Source organism: Dasypus novemcinctus, chromosome 9 (assembly GCF_030445035.2).
Source record: "Dasypus novemcinctus isolate mDasNov1 chromosome 9, mDasNov1.1.hap2, whole genome shotgun sequence".
NCBI lineage: Eukaryota > Metazoa > Chordata > Mammalia > Cingulata > Dasypodidae > Dasypus > Dasypus novemcinctus.
The window spans coordinates 124,083,439-124,101,187 of record NC_080681.1 but is presented as its reverse complement, the minus strand read 5'-3'; the positions used below and the strand labels follow the sequence as shown (position 1 = coordinate 124,101,187).

At 59.8% G+C, this 17,749-nt stretch overlaps 1 protein-coding gene across 3 annotated transcripts in view; it reads left to right on the top strand.

Moving 5' to 3' along the window:
• Positions 1-17,749, top strand: part of SPSB1 (splA/ryanodine receptor domain and SOCS box containing 1) — a 62,743-nt gene that overhangs the window by 19,235 nt on the left and 25,759 nt on the right. The window contains exon 1 of one of the 3 annotated variants that reach the window (XM_004470599.3): positions 17,051-17,232. The exons of the other annotated variants lie outside the window; for them this stretch is intronic. The gene's annotated coding sequence lies outside the window, so the exon portion shown is untranslated. Of the gene's footprint in view, positions 1-17,050; positions 17,233-17,749 lie in introns of those variants that run through there. 3 annotated transcript variants of the gene reach the window in all.

Genomic DNA, 17,749 nt, shown 5'->3' with positions numbered 1-17,749 from the left:
TTGCAACCTTCTCTTTCTACCCCATCAAAAAAAGTAAACGGAGCTGAAAAAAGCTCTTAAACTGTCTTGGTTTAGTCTGCCAGGCGTCCCAGGCTGCAGGCCTTAAACATTGGCATTCTTTGGGCTTAGCTGGCCCTTCTGAGCATCGTGTTTCTAGGCTAGCGGTAGGTCTAGGGTGAAGCAAGAGACGCTGCAAAGAAAGCTCGTGTGGTTTGGAATTCCAAATATCCCGACAGCGCTGGCCGGCCTCCGAGCACCGGGCCTGCTCTTGGGAGATGGCAGACTTTGAGCTGATCTTGCCCTGGTTCGTTGCCGTGGCACCTGCTGGCAAAGTGTTCCCAGACAGCTGAACTCCTCAGGCCTCCCCTGAGCACCTGTGCGTGCCGAGGATTCTGCCAGGTGCTGCGGAGACGCCGGCGTGGGTGACAGTGCTGCTGGAGCAGCCACAAGCCGCAGAGGGTGACAGGCCTTGGCTCATTCATACTGTGTCTCGGCACACCTGAGGCCCATGGGGGTGGGGTGGGGGTGGGGTGAGGGCGGGGGGCACCGTTGTTTCCCACGGCTGGCACTGTGCGGTGCCGACAGCTGCAGGACCAGCCAGACAACAGAGATGTTTGAAGGCGAACCACAGGACCGCGTCAGGGGAGGCCGGGTGGCAGCTGGCCGGGGGCATTGCCAGGTACCGGGGCAGTCGCGCCCGGCCACAGGGGGCATCTTGGGCGGCATTTTATGGGCAGGGAGGGGCGGGGCGTGCAAGAGTGGCAAGATCAACACTGACGGGCCCCGCTGACCAGGCGCTTGCCGTCAGCAGCCCTGTGGGCTTGTGGTGTCCTCTCGCGCCCGCGCTCACCCCGTGGGGACCTGCCATGGGGTTTTGTTTCACAGATGGGCATGTGGTCATTTAGACCTGGAACTAGCCTTTGGCAGGTTAACTTAAATACCTGCTCTCCTTGAGCTTCCATCCTCTTCAGGGTTTTGCTTTTGAATTAATATAAATTTTGATTTTGAAATAATTTCAAACTTACAGGAAAGTTGTAAAATAATAAAAAAGCCATGCAGAGAACTCCATCAAACCCCCCACCCAGATGCCCAATCCCCCTTTCACTGTTTTGCCATGTTGCCGTATCGTCCTCGACCGTTGTCTGTTTCTCGCTGCCATCTATCTACTTATGTGTCTGACTTCTGCTGAGAGCAGGTTGCACCCTTCATGCTCCTTGACAGCTTAATGATTCCACGCACTTCCCTAAGAATGAGGATATTCACTTATGTAACCACCTTTTGCACACTTACCAAGTTTAGAGCTTTTGACATTGATCTCTACTCCAATTTGTTCTTGTGTCCCAGCGATGTCCTTTTGGGCCTTTTCTCCTCCGTTATTAGATCCAGTCCAGGATCATATATTGTGTTTAGTTGTTATTGTCTCTTTAGTCTTTCCCTCTCTCTTTTTTAGTTGTGGAAACACACTCTCCCACCTCCCATGAACTGATTCATCACATACACGATGTTGTGCTACCACTGCCCAGTACCAGAACTTTCCCATCACCCCAACTCCCCATTCTTCACCCCACCCATAACCTATAGTCTACTTTCTGACCTTGAATTTGAATATTCTAGTTTTTTCATAGGAGTGGAATCATACAATATTTATCTTTTTCCATCTGATCTGTTTCACGCAACCTGATGTCCTCAGGATACATGTGTGTTGTGGCGTGTATTGGAATGCCATTCCTTTTTACAGCTGGATAATCTTCCCTTATGTAGATATTCCACATTTTGGTTATCCATTCATTTGTAGATGGACACTCGGTTGCTTCCACCTTTTCGCTCTTGTGAATAGTGCAAATATCTGTCGGAATCGCTGCGTTCAACTCCTTGGGGTATGCACCTAGAGGTGAAATTGCCATGGGTGGTTCTAGTCTAACTCCTAGAGGATCTCTCTTGACTGCACCTTTCTGCATTCTCACTAGCAGCGTACTGTTTCCTCGGCATCCTTGTCAACACTTGCTGTTTTCCGTTCTTTAGTAATGGCCATCCTAGTAGGTGTGAGGGGGTCGATTAGCTCTTCATTCAGAACCCAGATCCCCAGGACTTGTTCCTGGTGCTGACCTACCTCAGCTGCTCTGTCTGGGAGCAGCTCGTTACTTCTCTTCAGCGAGTGCCCCAGACTGACTGTGCCCCAGTGTTGTCTCAGCTGAACCCCCAGAATGCCCCTACAAGGCAGGTGGTCACCCTCCTTTTGCTGATGGGGAAACCGAGGCTCAGAAAAATCCCAGGTCATCGCAGGGTAAGGGGCAGAGCTGGGATTTGAGCCCAGGGCTTTCAACTCCAAAGCCCGGGCCTGCCTCTCATTTTTACACATTTTCAACAGATTTCTACTTCTTCTTGTTGTCAGGAAATGACCTGTTCCCCTCCCTAACTGGTCCCAGGTACAGACGCACTGGCAAATGGGACTGAAACTCCTGACTTGGAAGTTGACTGAAGAAGGCTGAGGTGGGGGGAGTTCCATTCAAAGGCTTAGGGACGATGGTATCATGGTGGGAGGGCGGAGGTGGACCCCTGGGGAGGGGTCCTGGGCCCGGTGCTGGGGAGGTCAGGACCCCCTGCTGGTTCTGCCGAGGCTGGAGATTGGCAGACTGCGCCACAAAATGGAATATTGCACCAAAAGTGGCAGGCGTCGTGTGTCCGGCAGGAGGCGGGGGTGACGCGGCCCGCCAGCCCCCTGCGACCCCCAGCCCCTTTCCTGGCACCCTCCTCCGGCCCCCCGCTTGTTGCCTGGCTGCGTCAGTCATCTGGGCTGGCAGGGAGGTTCCCGCATGGGCTTGGGAGCAGCCCCCTCCCTTCCCAGGCCGCCAGCCGTGACCCCGATGCGACCTTCCTCGCTGTGACACTGTCTGGCCACCATGCTTTGATGCTCGCCTGGGGGGGTGGCGAGACCAAAGGGAGGCGGTGCGTCTCGGGGGCAGGGCAGCCGCCCTCCCCAGGATGGGCCTGGAGGACCTCGCCCCTCGCCCGCCCGCCGGATGTGCCTTCGCCACCGCCCCCCTCTGCCATGTGGCGAAGGGGAAATCCATCCTCGGGGGCCTCTGTCTGAGCATTTGACCTTTCCCCTCCTGGCTGGGCCGGCGGTGCAGCGTGTCTGGACCGGACAGGCTCGTGGCTGCTGGGCCGGGGCCAGGTGGGGCCCCAGCCATCCTCTCCATCCCCCGTCCCCTGGGCGCGCCGCAATGGGGTTTTTCCGTTCTTCAGCCACCGGCTTGCGGCGGCGCCGCGGGCCCCTCAGCGGGCCTCGGGGGGGATTCCTGGCCCTGGAATCTGGGTGCCATGGCCACGGGACCCAGCTCGGCCCTGGAAATCGGCGGTGGGCTGGGAGCCTGTGGCCCTGGGTGGCTGAATTTGGGGTGAGTTTGGTCTCGATGATGCACAGACCCGTCCCCCTCCAAGGCGGGGGACCCCCCCCCCCAGGACCACCCTGTGTCTTCAGGCATTGAGGCCCCGAGGGGCCAGATCCCGGGGAATGGGCCACTGCACATCCTCAGGGCGGCCTCTTCGCCTCGGCAGCACGAGGCCAGGCCGGCTCGCCCGCCCCGCGAGGCCAGGGTGACGAGCAGTGAGTTTCCGCAGCAGCCCGGGACCTTGACCTGGGGCCTTTGCCCTGCATTTCTTCTGCGTCCGCTCCCCCTGTGGCAGGGTCAGGGGTGTGAGGGGGAGCCAGGCTACAGATCCCAAAGAGGAGTCCCGTGCCGCTGCTCACCCCTCCTGGGGTCCAGCACCGAGGTCCCTCCTCAGGCAGCAGCCCTGTGCCCCCGCCCCGCCCTGGGTCTTTGTTTTTCGGCCAACTCAAAGTGAGGAGCCAAATTCCGGGTTGTCACACGTTCATGCTCTTCTTAGCCGGGAAGTCCGCGCCTCTGGACTGAGACCCAGGGGACAAGAGCTCAGTCCTTCTTGCCAGGGTGCCCCAGCCGTTTGTTGCTTGGCCGACTCGCGTCCCCATGGGCTGTTGGTGTTGTTACACCTGACCCTGCCCTTGGCTGTGGGTGGCACTGAGACCCCAGGGCTCAGCGCTTAGTGGGTCCTCCAGGTGTGGGTCTGGAATGGGCTTGCGTTCAGCCCCCGGACGCATGCCCCCCGCTGCCCTCGGGCCCCTTGCTCTTCTCTGGGGGGGGGGGGCGGTCTCTTTGGGCCCAAATGTGGGAGGTGCAGCTCGGCGGGGACGTGGGTCCTGGACCCTGAGCCCCGAGGAGCACGCCAGCCCGAGTGGGGAGGGGGCAGAGTCGAGACAAAGGCTCGGTTGTGCCCGCGGAGAAAATCCAAACCTGGGTTTTTCCCTGAGGCTGAAGCTGCCAGGCCCGGCCGGGCTTGCTCCCATAAAGGGCACTTTGTGTGGGGCTGCTGGCGGGGGGGGGGGGGCTGGCCGGCGGCTGCGGGCGCTCCCCGGGGGTGTGCATGCCGGCCTCAGAGCCCCAGCGCCCTGCGGTGGTGCCTCCTGTCACCCTGGACCCCCGAGAGCCGCTTCAGGCCAGACGGTCGCCTTCGTGAAATCACGTCCGACCGCCGTGGCGCGGGCCGGTGTTGGTCAGATCCAGGCCAGACCCCTTCTTTCTTGGAAAACCGAGCGGGGCGGGGGAGGCTGCGACGAGCTGTCCTGGGCGGGGTGGGCAGTGGGGCCGTTGGCAGCCCTCTCCGGAGGCACCGCCGTCCCCCCGGCCGCTGCCCCCTGCACGGAGGGCTGGTGTGCGTGCGGCTGGGGTGGCCTGGCCCAGAGCCCGCCTCTGCTCCTGTGGCCGAGGTGGGCTCCCCAGCTAGGGCGCTGGCTGTCCAGAGGCGACAGGGGTGTGTTACCTGGCGCAGGTCCTCGCCTCTGGAAGCGAGCCGGCGTGACAAGGGCAGGGCCGAGGTGCCCCTGCTTTCAGGGTGCTGCCAGCCCCGTGTGCTGGGGATGGTTTGGGGAAGGCAGCGTGGAGCCCTTGGCGCATTTGTGGAACGTGTTCGCAGAGTGAGCCACGGGAGGGGCCGGGGGTAGAGGAGCTGCAAAATGTGCCCGGGGGAACATTCTAGAACAGGTCAGGGCAGACAGTGGGACCTTGACCACCCTTTCAGGAAGGTGGCGTAGGAGGAGGGACGCGGCCCACCGTCCCCGGGGACGGCCCTTCCCTGGTGCGTGGCAACGCGGGCCGGCGACGGTGCAAAATGGAAAGAATGTAGGCTTGGAGGCGGGAGCACCACTCGCTCACTCGACAAGCGTTTATTGAGCACCTTCTGTGTGCCCGGCGCTGGGTAACAGCTGGGAATGAGACGGTTCCTCGCGGCGGTATATTCTCACGGTGAGACGGGAGATCACCGAGAGCCCTGCAGCCGGCCCTCGTCGCCGGTGGATTCAGCGTTTACAAATTCACCTACTTGTGAAAATTTCTTTGAGCCCCCCAAATCCATGATGGCAGCATGTTCACGGTCCTCCGTGGCCATGTGTGGAGCGGTAGATAACATGAGTCCCCCGATGCGCTTGTTTCAGCTGAGGACAGGCAAGTGCGTGTCCCGTCTCACGCCGTGAGCCTTTGTAGTCTGTTTAGTGCCGTGTTTCAATGCTGATTCGTGTGTCTGCTGGCATTGCTGTTTAAGGTGGCCCCAGTGCAGTGCCGAGGCGCCGTCCTGGGTTCCTAGGCGCGGGGACGCGGGCCGTGCTGTCTGGAGGAGACGCGTGCGTCGGACGGGCTTGCTGGGCGTGAGTTACAGCTGCCGGCTGGGAGTTCGCTGGGAGGCGAGGGTTCGCGATAAGGAAACACGAAGCGAGGTTATGTGTTGACTTGTCAATGAAAACATGACCAGAGGCTGGCCGGAACCTAACCCCGTGTTTTCCTTGGGGGCCACAGTTGAGGATTTGCTAATTCAGTGTTGGAAGCAACTTTTTAGGACACAGCTACCACGTGTCACAAGATTCGACCGTAATTGAAAAGCGCCATGAGAAGAAGAAAGGAGGGCGAGGGGACGGGAGTGCCGGGGGCGGAACGTGCCGTGGACCAGGACGGCTGGGAAGGGCGGCAGTGAAGGGTGACCATGGAGCAGAGGCCCGGCGCGGTGAGGGACTGGCTCTCTGAGCACCTGCGCCGGCTGTGGGTGCCCCAGGGAATACAAAGGCCCTGGGGTGGGAAGGCCACTGAGGCGGGACAGTACAGGAGGGGAGGGGGGGGAAGCAGGAGGCCCGTCCCCGGGACCTGGGGCTGCTTCAGGCGTGGGCTCTTCACCGAGTGGACGGGACGAGGAGAGGGCAAGGGCTGGCCGAGGACTCAGACTCAGGAGAGTGGCAAAGCCTCCGCAGTCACCAGGTGAGGGCAGCCGGGGCCCAGCAGGGTGCCGTGCAGGTGGAGGGCGGCTGATGCCACAGCGCAGCAGTGCTCCTGGGTGGGCTTGTGTCCCATCCCTTCTTCTCACACCACGTGGTGAGTCCTGTCCCCTCCTTGCACACCATGTGGTGAGTTGTGTCCCCTCGCACACCACGTGGTGAGTTGTGTCCCCTGTTCTCACACCACATGGTAAGTTATGTCCCCCGTTTGCACACCACGTGGTGAGTTGTGTCCCCTGTTTGCACACCACGTGGTGAGTCCTGTCCCCTGTTTGCACACCACGTGGTGAGTCCTGTCCCCTCCTTGCACACCCCGTGGTGAGTTGTGTCCCCCCCTTGCACACCCCGTGTTGAGTCCTGTCGCTGTGAGGCAGGCCCCTCCCCCGCTCCTTCAGCAGGCGCGCGGCGCTGGAGCAGTCTGGCGGGGTGAGACCTGGCTTCGAGGGGGCGCGCTCCAGAGGGCAGAGCAGGCAGGAAAACCGACAGTCCTGTGTCGCCTGCTCGCCGTGGGCCCAGAGGCGAGGACCTTGAGGCTCCCGTGCTCTTGAGGAATCGGTGGATGAAGAAGACAATGTCCTGGCCCTGGAGGACACGGGGGGAGCACCTCACTTAGGCTGGGGGGACTCAGGGAGGCCGAGCCCCATTTCCAAGGCTCCAAGGGACAAGGCCTGGTAAGAAGCGGGACCTTCGGCGGGGAAAGAAACAGCTCTAGAAAAAGTGGAATCTTTATGAAGCTTGACTTTGTAAACCGGCCAGTGGCGCTGCGGGCTGCCTGCCCGCTCTGCCGCCCGGGCTGGCACGAAGCCCCCCGTGGGTGGGTGGTTTCCTCCATGGAAATGCGTGAAAGGGCCGTGTCCAGTCCCATCCACCGCGACTCCTCCCCAGGAGCAGAAGAGACGAGGCCGTCCAGCGTCTGACCCAGAGCCCGAGTGCTGGCAGGGCCGCCTTTCCTTGCCCAGAGGGGTGGGTGCGGGGATGGAGAGCTCCGGGGCCCCGACATCCGTGAGGGCGAGCCCCGCGTCCCCGCACCTCCTTGCCCTGTCCCTTGTCTGGGCGACGGGAGAGCGGCCGGGCGGGTCGCCAGCCGGGGCAAGGCGTATGGCGTGCTCTCCATGGGCCTGGACTTGCCCTTCAGCTTGGCCTTGGGGGAGAACTCCCCAGGAGACCCTTGGAGAAGACTCGGGGGTCAGTCCCAGCACTACTCCAGAGTCTAGTCATGTCGCTTCTCTGAGCCTCAGTTTCCCCCTGTGACATGGTGGCCGTCAGCCTGGACCCCTCTGGAAGCTCGTGGCCCTGCCTCAAGTCCCCACAGAGAACAGTGGGTGTCTGGACCGTCACCCCCCAACGTCCCTTGCACAGTGGCCGAAAGTACCGCCTGGGCAGGTGTGGGGGTGAGACTGGCCCCTCGAGGCACTGTCTGCCTTTGGCCCGGCGTGCTCCCTGGTGGGCGGCCAGCGGTGGGAGGCCGGAGGGGAGAGCCGGGAAGCTGGGGGCGTCTGGGACCAGGGCAGCGGCCACTCCCCGGCTGCGGTGGCCCAGCCCCGCTTCCAGGAGCTGCAGGGCCGAGTCGCGCTGGCCTTCCCGGAGCCGTCGTCGTGGCTTTCCCCTGCCTTGGAACCCGAGCCCGGCCCGGCCGTCAGCCCCCTGGCCGCCTCCTTTCCTGCCAGAGATGGTCAGCCTGGGCCGGCCGCCGCGGAGGGGCTTTCCTTCTCTCTGCAGTTTAGTCTGCGTCGGCTTCGTCGGAAAGACTTATTGCCTCTGAGTCAAAACACAAAAATCCCCCTGGATGCTCCACGGCATTCGTGGCCGCGGGAGCAGCTGGCGCCGTCCCGGGGGCAGGCGGGGGAGGCCCCTAATCCTTCCTTTCCTGCCCGCAGCCCTCGCCCAGCCCCCCAGGTGGTGGTGGCACCCAAGTTCCCCGGACCCTGGCCTGCCCCCACCCCGGGGCCCCTGGGGCAGATGGGCCAGTCGTCGTTGCCTGGAAAGAGCTGAACCCACTCTGCCACGTGCTGAGCACCCAAGGGTGCCTGGGGTAACGCCGTGAGCCCACGTCTCCAGGGTGAGCCGCTCATAAGGTAGCCCATGTGGGTGTGGGAAGACGTGCCTAGAGTAGCATCACTTTTATCTTTACCTTGTCCTTTTTAATGGCAATGTTTTTGGCTCATGTTTCCTAATGCACGTTATCTGTAGACTATATGGTGCGTGGGTATCATGTATAAATAGGTGTGTGCCTTTTGGGGGTTACCTGCTCATTGGACGCATAATGATAAAGGGATAAACTCTGCTACCCTGCGGCTCTGTTGGGGGGTCCCAGGAGCTCCAGGAAGGCTGGTGGCCTGAGAAGGGCACTTGAAAAGAAGAGCAGCCGGAGGTGGGAGGTGGCAGCATGGACAGCAGGAACCAGTGGAAGTCCCCTCGCCTTGTACACGCAGCCCGTCCACCCAGCCACATGGCGTGGGCACGGGCGGCCTGAGCCGGGCCAGCGGGGTCTTGGAGGCAGCTGGGGGAGGGCTCTGCACCCCATTTCTTCAGTGGTAGATAGATGCTCATTCCTAAGCACTTGAGCAGGGCTCAGCAAACTTGTCCTGGAATGGTCCAGGTTGTAAATATTTACTCTCTGTGGACCACACGGTCTTGGTTCTAGCCCCTGAAAGCTGCTGTTGTAGCATGAAAGCAGCTGTAGACAGTACACAAACAAATGGGCGTGCCTGTGTTCCAATAAAACTTTATTTACACAAATAGGTGGTGGGCCAGATTTGGCCCATGGACCTGTTTGCTGATCCCCGGTCTAGATGAAGAGGACAGGCTCCATCGGGGTGGTGAACCAACCTCAGTCCCCCCCCTCCCCACCAAGAGCGTACCCTGACCTTGTCCTCCTGAGTCTGACCTAGACTTCAGGAGTTTCTGCAGTGTGGCCTGGTCCGCAAGGCCAGGCAGGTGGATGAGCCCCTTACATCGTGTTGCAAAACACGCTCATGTCTGCGGCACGCTTTCACACCCTCTCCTTGGAGCCAGGTCAGTGGGGCTGGGGGGAGGGGCTCTGTCTGTTGCTGAGTGAGGCAGCCAGGGCCCTGCTTGTCATAGAGCTGTTGTGCAGTGGAGCCGGATGGATTTGGAGGTCTTTTGGTCCATTCCCCAAGCGTCCCTTGGGATGGTTGGAAAAGATGTACAGTGAGAGGAGAGCTCCCCTCTCTAAGAGTTTGGGAACTGCTTGAGTTAGACCCACTGAGTTTCAGATTTCTGCAGGACTTCTCAGAGCCTTTAAGAGGCGGATGGGCCTTCCTCTCCAGGAAGGACTAGAATAAGCACTATTCCTCAAACTCAGAAACTGTTTTTCAGATTCTTAAGAATCTGTTGAATTCACTTTGGGGAAAAGTGGATCTCTTCTGATCCTTCCATTTTGTCGATGGGGAAACCTGAGGCCCAGAGAGGTTCAGCCTCTTGTTCGGGCTAACACAGAAGCCTGGTGACGGCGTAGGGGTGAACACCAAGTTGCCCCCAGCCTGGCTCGGGAAAGACTTAGAGTTGAAGTTCCCCACCCCAACCCCTCTTGTCCTGTCTCAGAGTCACAGCTGTCGGTGTTCCAGGTGTGCTTCTGGCTGCACCAAGGCAGTTTGCCCCGGGGATGCCCTGCATCCTTTCCTCCAACGTGTCTCAATCATGGTGCTACGGACCTTTGGTCCAGATAATTTTTGCCACAGGCAGCTGCCCTGCACACTGTAGGAGGGTTAGCAGCATCTCTGGCCTCCGCCCACTAGATGCTAGTGGTACCTGATCCCAGCCATGACAGCCACTGGGGGGCAGGGGGAAGAGGGTCAGGGGACCACAAGTGTCCGGTTGAGAACCACTGCCCAACCTTGCCGGGTGTGGCCCCGTGTTTGCCAGGACTTGCTGATATGTGGAGAAAGACCTGCCAGAGCTCAGAGGGCTGCACCGGAGAGCTCCCTGGGTGGGCTCGGGTGGCAGGAGGCAGCATGCCTGGAGAGTCCCAAAGGGGTGTCACATCCCAGGGGACCCCAGGCAGTCCAGGCGGAGGGGAGAAGCACTGGGGAGAGAAGCCAAATAAGACGGCTAGAGGGTGTGCACCAGGGCTGAAGGGCGTTTGGGGAGGTGATACTGGCTGGTGGGTGGGGCGGGTGGAGGAGCTGGGGGTCGGGCAAAGTGGGGAGGGGAGAGTGTAGCAGAAGGAGAGGCTGACAGCCAGTCAGAAGTTGGTGCTTAGACCTGGCAGGTGGCTGTCGTGGCCGAAAGAGTGGTGGGGCCACCGCCAGGCTGGGAGGGCGGGGCGGGTTGTGTGTTGAGTGGGAGGTGTTCAGAGAACATTCTGGGGGAAGTGTGACTATAGCGACATTTTATTCCTGAAAAGTTGATGTTCTCAGGCTTTGAGAGTCTTTTCTCAGGCTGTGCCCCAGAGTCCAGGGAAGAAAATGGGCCCCTGGCTCAGGGTTGACAGTGGCCTACGCAGAGCGGCCTGGGAGCAGGTGGCTGCTCAGTTCTGCACAGAGAGAAAGGGAAATGCCCCCGTCGGCTCAGGCCTCTTCCTACCATTCCGTGCCCAGGGTGGCTTTCCCCCAAGGCTCGCCGGCCACAGTGGCTGACACACTTGCTAGTGCCTGCGTTAGGGCGGGGCACCTCCTGGGTGCTGTTGGAAGGTCTAACGGGAAGAGCGGGGGACCACACCTGGCAGTCCGTTTTTGTGGCTGCTTTTAGGGTGTTTTCGGGTCTGCAGGTTCTGTATGCCTGGGAGCCACCGCCTATGGGTGGGGAGAGCCCCTAGGACCTGCGAGCAGGAGTCAGCAGCAGGCGTGTTTCCGGGAGGGCGTTGAAGCCCATTCTTATTACCAGGCCTTTGACTGCAGCCTCTTCCCAGATGCACACCTGAAGTTAGCCACGTCATAGCGAGCCATTCTGTGTGCAAAGAATATGGAGTGAGGCGCTTTCAGTCTTTGTGCTTTTCAGTCATTTTTCCCCCCGACAGAGTAAGCTTTATGGCTGGTTATAATTGCCATGAAGACTCTGGACGAGGCACAAGACATAAACCTAAAGGCGTAAAAATCAGCCGGAGGTCACCACTGTTAACGTGGTGTTATTTTTTTGACTTTTGATTTTGAAATAATTTCGAACTTAAGGGATGGTTGCAAAAATAATGTAAAACCCATACAGAGACCGCCAGCCTACCCCCACCCAGTCACCCAGACCCTTAGCATTTGACGCCCACCCTTGTAATGCCCTCGCGTTCATAACCGTCCCTGGACACATTTGGGGGAGTCTTTTCTCTTTGCCTATCACCCCCTTTCCTTCTTCCTCTTCTCGCTCGCTCTAATCCCAAACCAAATTTAACATTCCAGCGTGTGTCTTCTGAACGGTTTTCTTCGTCTTCTTAATGCAAACCTCTTATTGCAGGATAACACACCTGCAGGTCAGGAGGAACCAAACACACTCGAACCCCAGAACTCAAACTCCCGGGGCCACTTCCAGTCACTACCCGCCACCCTCTTGCTCCAGAATATTCCAAACCTCCCCGTCTGCCCAGGCAGACCTGTGTCTCTTTGGGGATACCATGGTTTTATTAAAATGGAGTCATCTTTCATATTCTACCCTGCCTTCCTTCACTGAATGCACCTGGAAATGTCTCCAGCTTAACTGGCGTGGTTCTACCTTGACCTTTTGTTGCTGCATAATAGCTCATGGCTCAGGTATACCGAGTCGTCAACAGATTGCTCTTCTGTTGGTGGCGGTGCTGTTCATTTGGACCTCTTACAGATCTTTAGTACATTTTATGGGCTCAGGTACCAGGGGTGGGACTACTGCCAGGTTTTTTCCACAGGGCCGCTTGGAGTCACATTTCTGCCAGATACATGGCCACATGTACCCCACCCCACCCCCCAGCTATGGCAGTAGGTGCCATCTCCATTTACTTGGTAATTCGAGGGTGCAAAGTGGTGGCTCGTTGTTAACTTCATCGGTATCCGTCTACCTCCAGAGGAAGTAGAAGCTCTTTTGTACAAGTTCAGTAGCCATTTGGACTTACTGTTTTCTCAGTTGCCTGTTCAGCAACTCTGACCATTTGTCTATCATGCAAAAAAAGGACCAAGCAAACGTGACCACCCTTTGATGGTTGTTAGGTTTGGGTGTTGAGAATCCGAGTTTCTTTTGTATGTTTAATTACACATTTTCAAAATAATTTTGAAAGTTGAGCATTTTCGGAAGACTGGTTTGGGTAGACAGGGGTCCCGTTTGGGTACTTTTTGCCTTGCGAGGGAAAATTCTGCACGGCTTGAATGGGCATAGCTTTGAACAATTTCAGGGAAGGAATTAGCAGCATTTGGTGATGATGTGGGAAGCCAAGAAGAGGAGGCAACGAGGAGGCCTGGGGTTTGAATCTGGGTGAGTGGGAGGATGAGCACAGATTGGCTGACAGGTACAACTGGGAGGGGGGCCCCCCTGGGGAAGCAATGCTGTTGGCTGGTTCAGGAAGGAGAGGGGCTCCCACCTGGCAGGTGGGTCCTCTGATGGAGGCTGTGAGCAGGGGTCCCTGGAGAACACCTGTGTTTAAGGGGCAGGAAGAGACACCTGCAAAGGAGCTGGCTCGGGAGCTCTGGAGAGCAGAGCTTACCGTGTTGTGGAAACCAAAGGGCTCTAAAAGTCAAGGGCATGTCAGGATTCCAGACGTGGTTGAGAGGTAAAGGAGATGCCTTTTTTCAGGCCTGTTCAATTTATCGATTTGGAAGGCATTGACCTTAAAGAGCAGTTCCCCGGAGCGGCTGGGGCCTGAAGCTTGCTGGGTTCTGCAGCCCGACAGCGTGGAAGGCGATGGAAGCCACAGGAAGCGTGGGTGGCAGCGGCGGGAGAGGGCATCGGGTCCAAGGGGCGGTCGGGCGCGCGGGCTTGTTTCCCAGGCTCTCCGCCAGTGAGCGTTGGCTGAGCCCCCACTCGGGGCCGGCGCAGGCACCAGCAGTCCCCACGCAGCGGCCTCCCGGGGTCTGCAGTCCGTGGGGGAAACGGCCGTCGGCGCAGGAACTACCCTGTTCAATGTTCTGTTCCCACTGGTGGCCCCGAGGGACCGGGGAGACATGAGTCATTTCCTGGACAGCAACCTGTCTCGGCTTCTAAGCAGTTTCGGGCTTGGCCTTTGGTAAATGCATCTTCTTTTTTCAAGTCCACTTCTGTTTCCACGTCAAGTCCGCGAAGCACCGGCGGGTGTGAAAGCACCTGGACCCACTCAGCTGGGGGAAATAGCCTGCGTAGCCTTGACCTGAACCGGAAGCCACCGGGGAATATTTTAAGACCTTCTCTCTGTCTGTCTTGTCTTTTCTTCCAACCAAAAAAAGAAAGGAGGTCAGCAAAGAGCTCTGAGGAGCCTGTTAGCCGAATAAATGGGGGCGTTCCCTTCGGCTTAGGCTGATTTTCTCTCCTGGGAAAAGCAGGTGGACGTTAGGACAACCCTCGTCGCTGGGTGGCTTAATGCGGCGGGTGGCACGAGGCCAGGGATGATGGGTTTTCAGCATTTTCCATTTGTTCCAGTAGCATTGGGCTAGAGGGTCTCTTATTTCATCCCTTCAGCTTTCTATGCCTCACTTAATTCTTTTTTTTCCTTTTGTTTGGGTGGTCCATAAGACATCTTTGGGCTTTAAAAGTGTCCTGGTCCCCTGGTTCCTGGGTCGGTGACTGGAAGGGGGTCTTTGGGGTTAGGATTTGAGCACCTGAACAGCAATATTCTCAGCTGCCACCTCAAGGCATTCATACGTTTGTAGTCTCAGACAGGTCCCGGACGCGGCGGGAGTTCGGGCACGCCGGGTGCTGTCGGAGGACCTGCTGTGTTCTAGGCACCGCGTCTGTTCATGTATATCCTTTGCCGTCTTTGATTCTCCCGGCACTCTTCCAAAGTACGTGTTTATTCTTCTCCTTCTTGCGAGTGAAAAATTAGCAGTGCTTTCCCACGCTGTGGCTTTCTTGGGTGGTTGGCGTACTTTAAAATTTCTGTTTACCTAAAAGAAGTGTCCTAATTCTTCCTGGTTCTTAACCTCCCTCCCCTAAAGCAAAAGAAAGGAAGAGGAGTGGAGGATTATCGGGCTCCCAGAAGTGCCCCTGGAGGGGCAGGAGGCCACGGACTTCCGCAGGCTGGGCGGCAGGTGCCCTGCGGCCCCAGCTGGGACAACGAGAGGGTGTCGGTGGCCGTGTTTACGGAACGCACCGCTCAGTCCTGCACACCTCACGAAGGAGCAAAACTTCACTGCACTGTGGAGAGGAAGGCCATTAACTCTCCATTTATGGCTCTCTCTGCTCCCTTCCCGACACCCTGGGGTGGGACAAACTTGCAGAGGCTGCTGTCGCCTCCCCGTCGGGTGCCTGCCAGTCTCAACCCCGCCTGGCACTGCCTGGTCCTGATGTCCTTTTGTGGCATCAGGACCTCGGCCATCTGGTTCCAGACTGTTCCCAGCTCTCGCGCGCGCGTTCTTTCCCTAAATGTTCCTGTCACCCTAATCAAACTCAACGCCCCCACCCCCGGTCCCAAATACACCTCCTTCCATCCATCTCCGATTTTGGAATCTAGTCCCTTGGGCCAGTCACACCCCGTGGTCCCGCCACGCTCCCACGCCCCTCCCGGCCTGCCCCGCCATGCATCCTGCTCTTGTGGAACCTCTTTGAGCACAGATCTCTCTGTTGAGGCTGGTTTGCCTCAGTTTCCCCACCCCAGGCAGGGTCTTGCAGGGCAGGCATGCACACGTGCTTAATGGATCAGTAATGGCTAGATCAAGGAGCTTTTATTTTCCCCCCGATGGCTTAAAATCTGCCTTCATTCACCATGTGAGAAGGATTCCAAGAAGCAAAGTCGAGTTGACAGATTTAAATGGAAAAAAACCCCACAAAAAATCCACTGGGAAGTGACTTCTTCCCTAGCCAGGTTCCTGGTGGGGGAGGCGGAAATGGATGCCTGATCCCGGTGGCCAAGACCTGGGGGGTCTCCAAGGAGGGGTCCAGCCTCAGCGTCCAGTGAGTCCACCCCCGAGATCCAAGTCCAAGCCTGGAGGTCTGCAAGAAACTTCTCCATCAGTTCTGCTTGTCCCAGCCTCAGCAGGAGGTGGAGAGGGGCGAAGTGGGGGAGGGGTGGGAAAAGGGGGCTTTCTGGTAGCTTCTGCCTGGTTGACCTAGAATGTTCCGTTGCAATTGCGGGAGTGTCAGGGTGGGAGCTGGGGCTCTGAATCCCCATGTTAAGGCCAGCCTTTCCCCGGGGCGGCCCCCGGGCCACCAGGGCCCAGGTGGGGGCGGGCGTTGGCCGCCAAGTTCCTTTGACAGGAGAACGCAGGGGTGGGGGTCTGAGGCAGGGGGCCCTCCAGCCCCCAAGACAATAGTTTGTTTAAAAAAAAAAAGAAAACTCCGGCCCTGCGAGGCTCCCCCCCCCACCACTCTCTCCTTCTTCCCGGCCCCCCCCCCAGGTGCCCTCACCTGCGGGGACCTGTGGGGATGGAACCCCAGGGCAGGTGCATGCAAGGGCCCGGTCACCCCTGGGTCCTTGGAGCCCACGGCCTGTCTGGTCATTTAGGTTTCGACTTTGTTTTCATTTTAAGACCTATCTGGTCTGGGGACAGGAAGCCCTTTGGGGTGGCGTGGAGAGAGGGTGAGGTGGGGGGTGCGGCATGGCAGTGGGGCGCACCCCGGCCTCCTGCCCCGCACCTCCTCGGCCGCCCGGGGGCAGCTCTGACCCTAAGCCTCAGCCTGGCCCCGGGGACCTGAGTGGATAGTCCCTGAGCCCCTGCCTCGCCTCCCATCCGTTCCCATCCATTGTCACTCCTTTCCCATCCCCGCCCCGCAGGGTCCCCAGGCTGCGGGGGCTCTTGTAGCTTGCAGCCAGCGCGGCGGGAGCGCAGCTCAGGGGAAGCTGGGGCAGGCGGCCCGAGGCGGCGGCCTGCCGTAGGGGTTTGGACCTGCAGCCACGGCCACCTTCCCCTCCCAGGTCAGCAGCTTTTCCTCTAAAGGCCTGGGGGTCCCCCTTCCTGGGGTCAGGGTGCTGGAGCCCGTCAGGTCTCAGTATAAACCCGTGGGCGCTGGGCAGGACCCCCCCCCCACATGTCCCCACAGGGTGGGCCCTGGGGGCACGAGGACACCCAGAGGTCCCTCAGCTCTCCCCTCCCTTTTCCACTGTGGCCCCCCGCCCAAGGCCCCTCGGGCCAGCGGTGGTCCCTGCGAGGAGAAGTGGGCCCAGGCTCCCCTGGCCACTCTCCTGCCCGGCCCGCAGGGAGCCCGGTAAGGAGTTTGCGTTTTCTCGCTCGTCCACGAGTTTCTGTTCTTTTTATGACAAGTTTCTCTGGGACAGGAGAGTCGGCGCCATTGCTGGAAGGAGACCGGGCCACCAGGTCGTCGCCGCCTCTGGCCTGGGGCCTGCGCTGACCCTCTTTGGAAAGGCCTGAGTCCCCAAGGGGTGCCACCTCCACCCCTGATTTCACAGAGCCCCGCATCTGCTCCTGGCCCCCCGGGGTCCAGCCCCTGCCCCGCGTGCGGCCCAGGAAGGGCCTCTGGTCCTGGGAGGGGTCTGCTGTGGCCTGGCCGCCCGCTGGGCTGCAGCCTCCACCCTGGAGGTTTGGAGAAGCGGCCGGGTCCTTGTCACTGCTCCCAGCAGCGGAGCCCGCTCCAGCCCTGGCCCGGCTGTTTGTTTTGCCTTCTGTGTTCTCCGGGCCGCGGTAACCAAGGGCCGCTTCCCCTTGGCGACGGCGGCGCCCGCTCAGGCCGGGGCCGGGCCCAGGAAGGGAGGCCTTGGGACCGGCCGGGCTGCAGCAGGGAGGCCCCCTGCCCCAGGCCGCTCCCCTGCTCGGGTCGCCCCAACTCGCCGGTGGGTGTCTCTCCGGGCCCTCTCCCCGGACACTTGCCTGGAACATTCCAGAACTCAGGAACCTCTGGTAGGTGTCAGGGAGACCCGGAGGCCTCCACTGTCCGGCCAAGTGGGGGAGGGGGATGTCTCAGGCCGGGCGTGGGTCCAGCCAGGACATGTGCTCGGGGTCATGAGTGACCGTCCGTCTGGGTTCTGGCAGCACCCGGGTCCTGGGGAGATTCAGGGGGAGAAGGGGGAGGAGGTGGTGATGGGGAGGCCAGGCCGTGGAAGCCAATCTGGGAAGCCTCCACGGAGGAGGGGGCCAGGCGGGGCGCCGGCGGGTGCCCGAGTCCTGCCGGGTGGGGCTGTTGGAAGTAGAGGAGCCACGCTGGAAACTGTGGCCGCGCTGGAAGCCGTGGGAGAGCTCGGGCCCTTCAGGGAACGGCGAGGCTGGGTTAGTGGGAGTCAAGGACGCCGAGGAGGGGCTGCTCCAGGAGGGGCGGCCCCAAACCGTCTTCCCAGACCCCAGAAGGTGGGTGGTGCACAGCCTACTCCCTGCTCGCCCTCTGTGGCCCCGGGGACCCTGCAGGCACCTACCCCGGCTC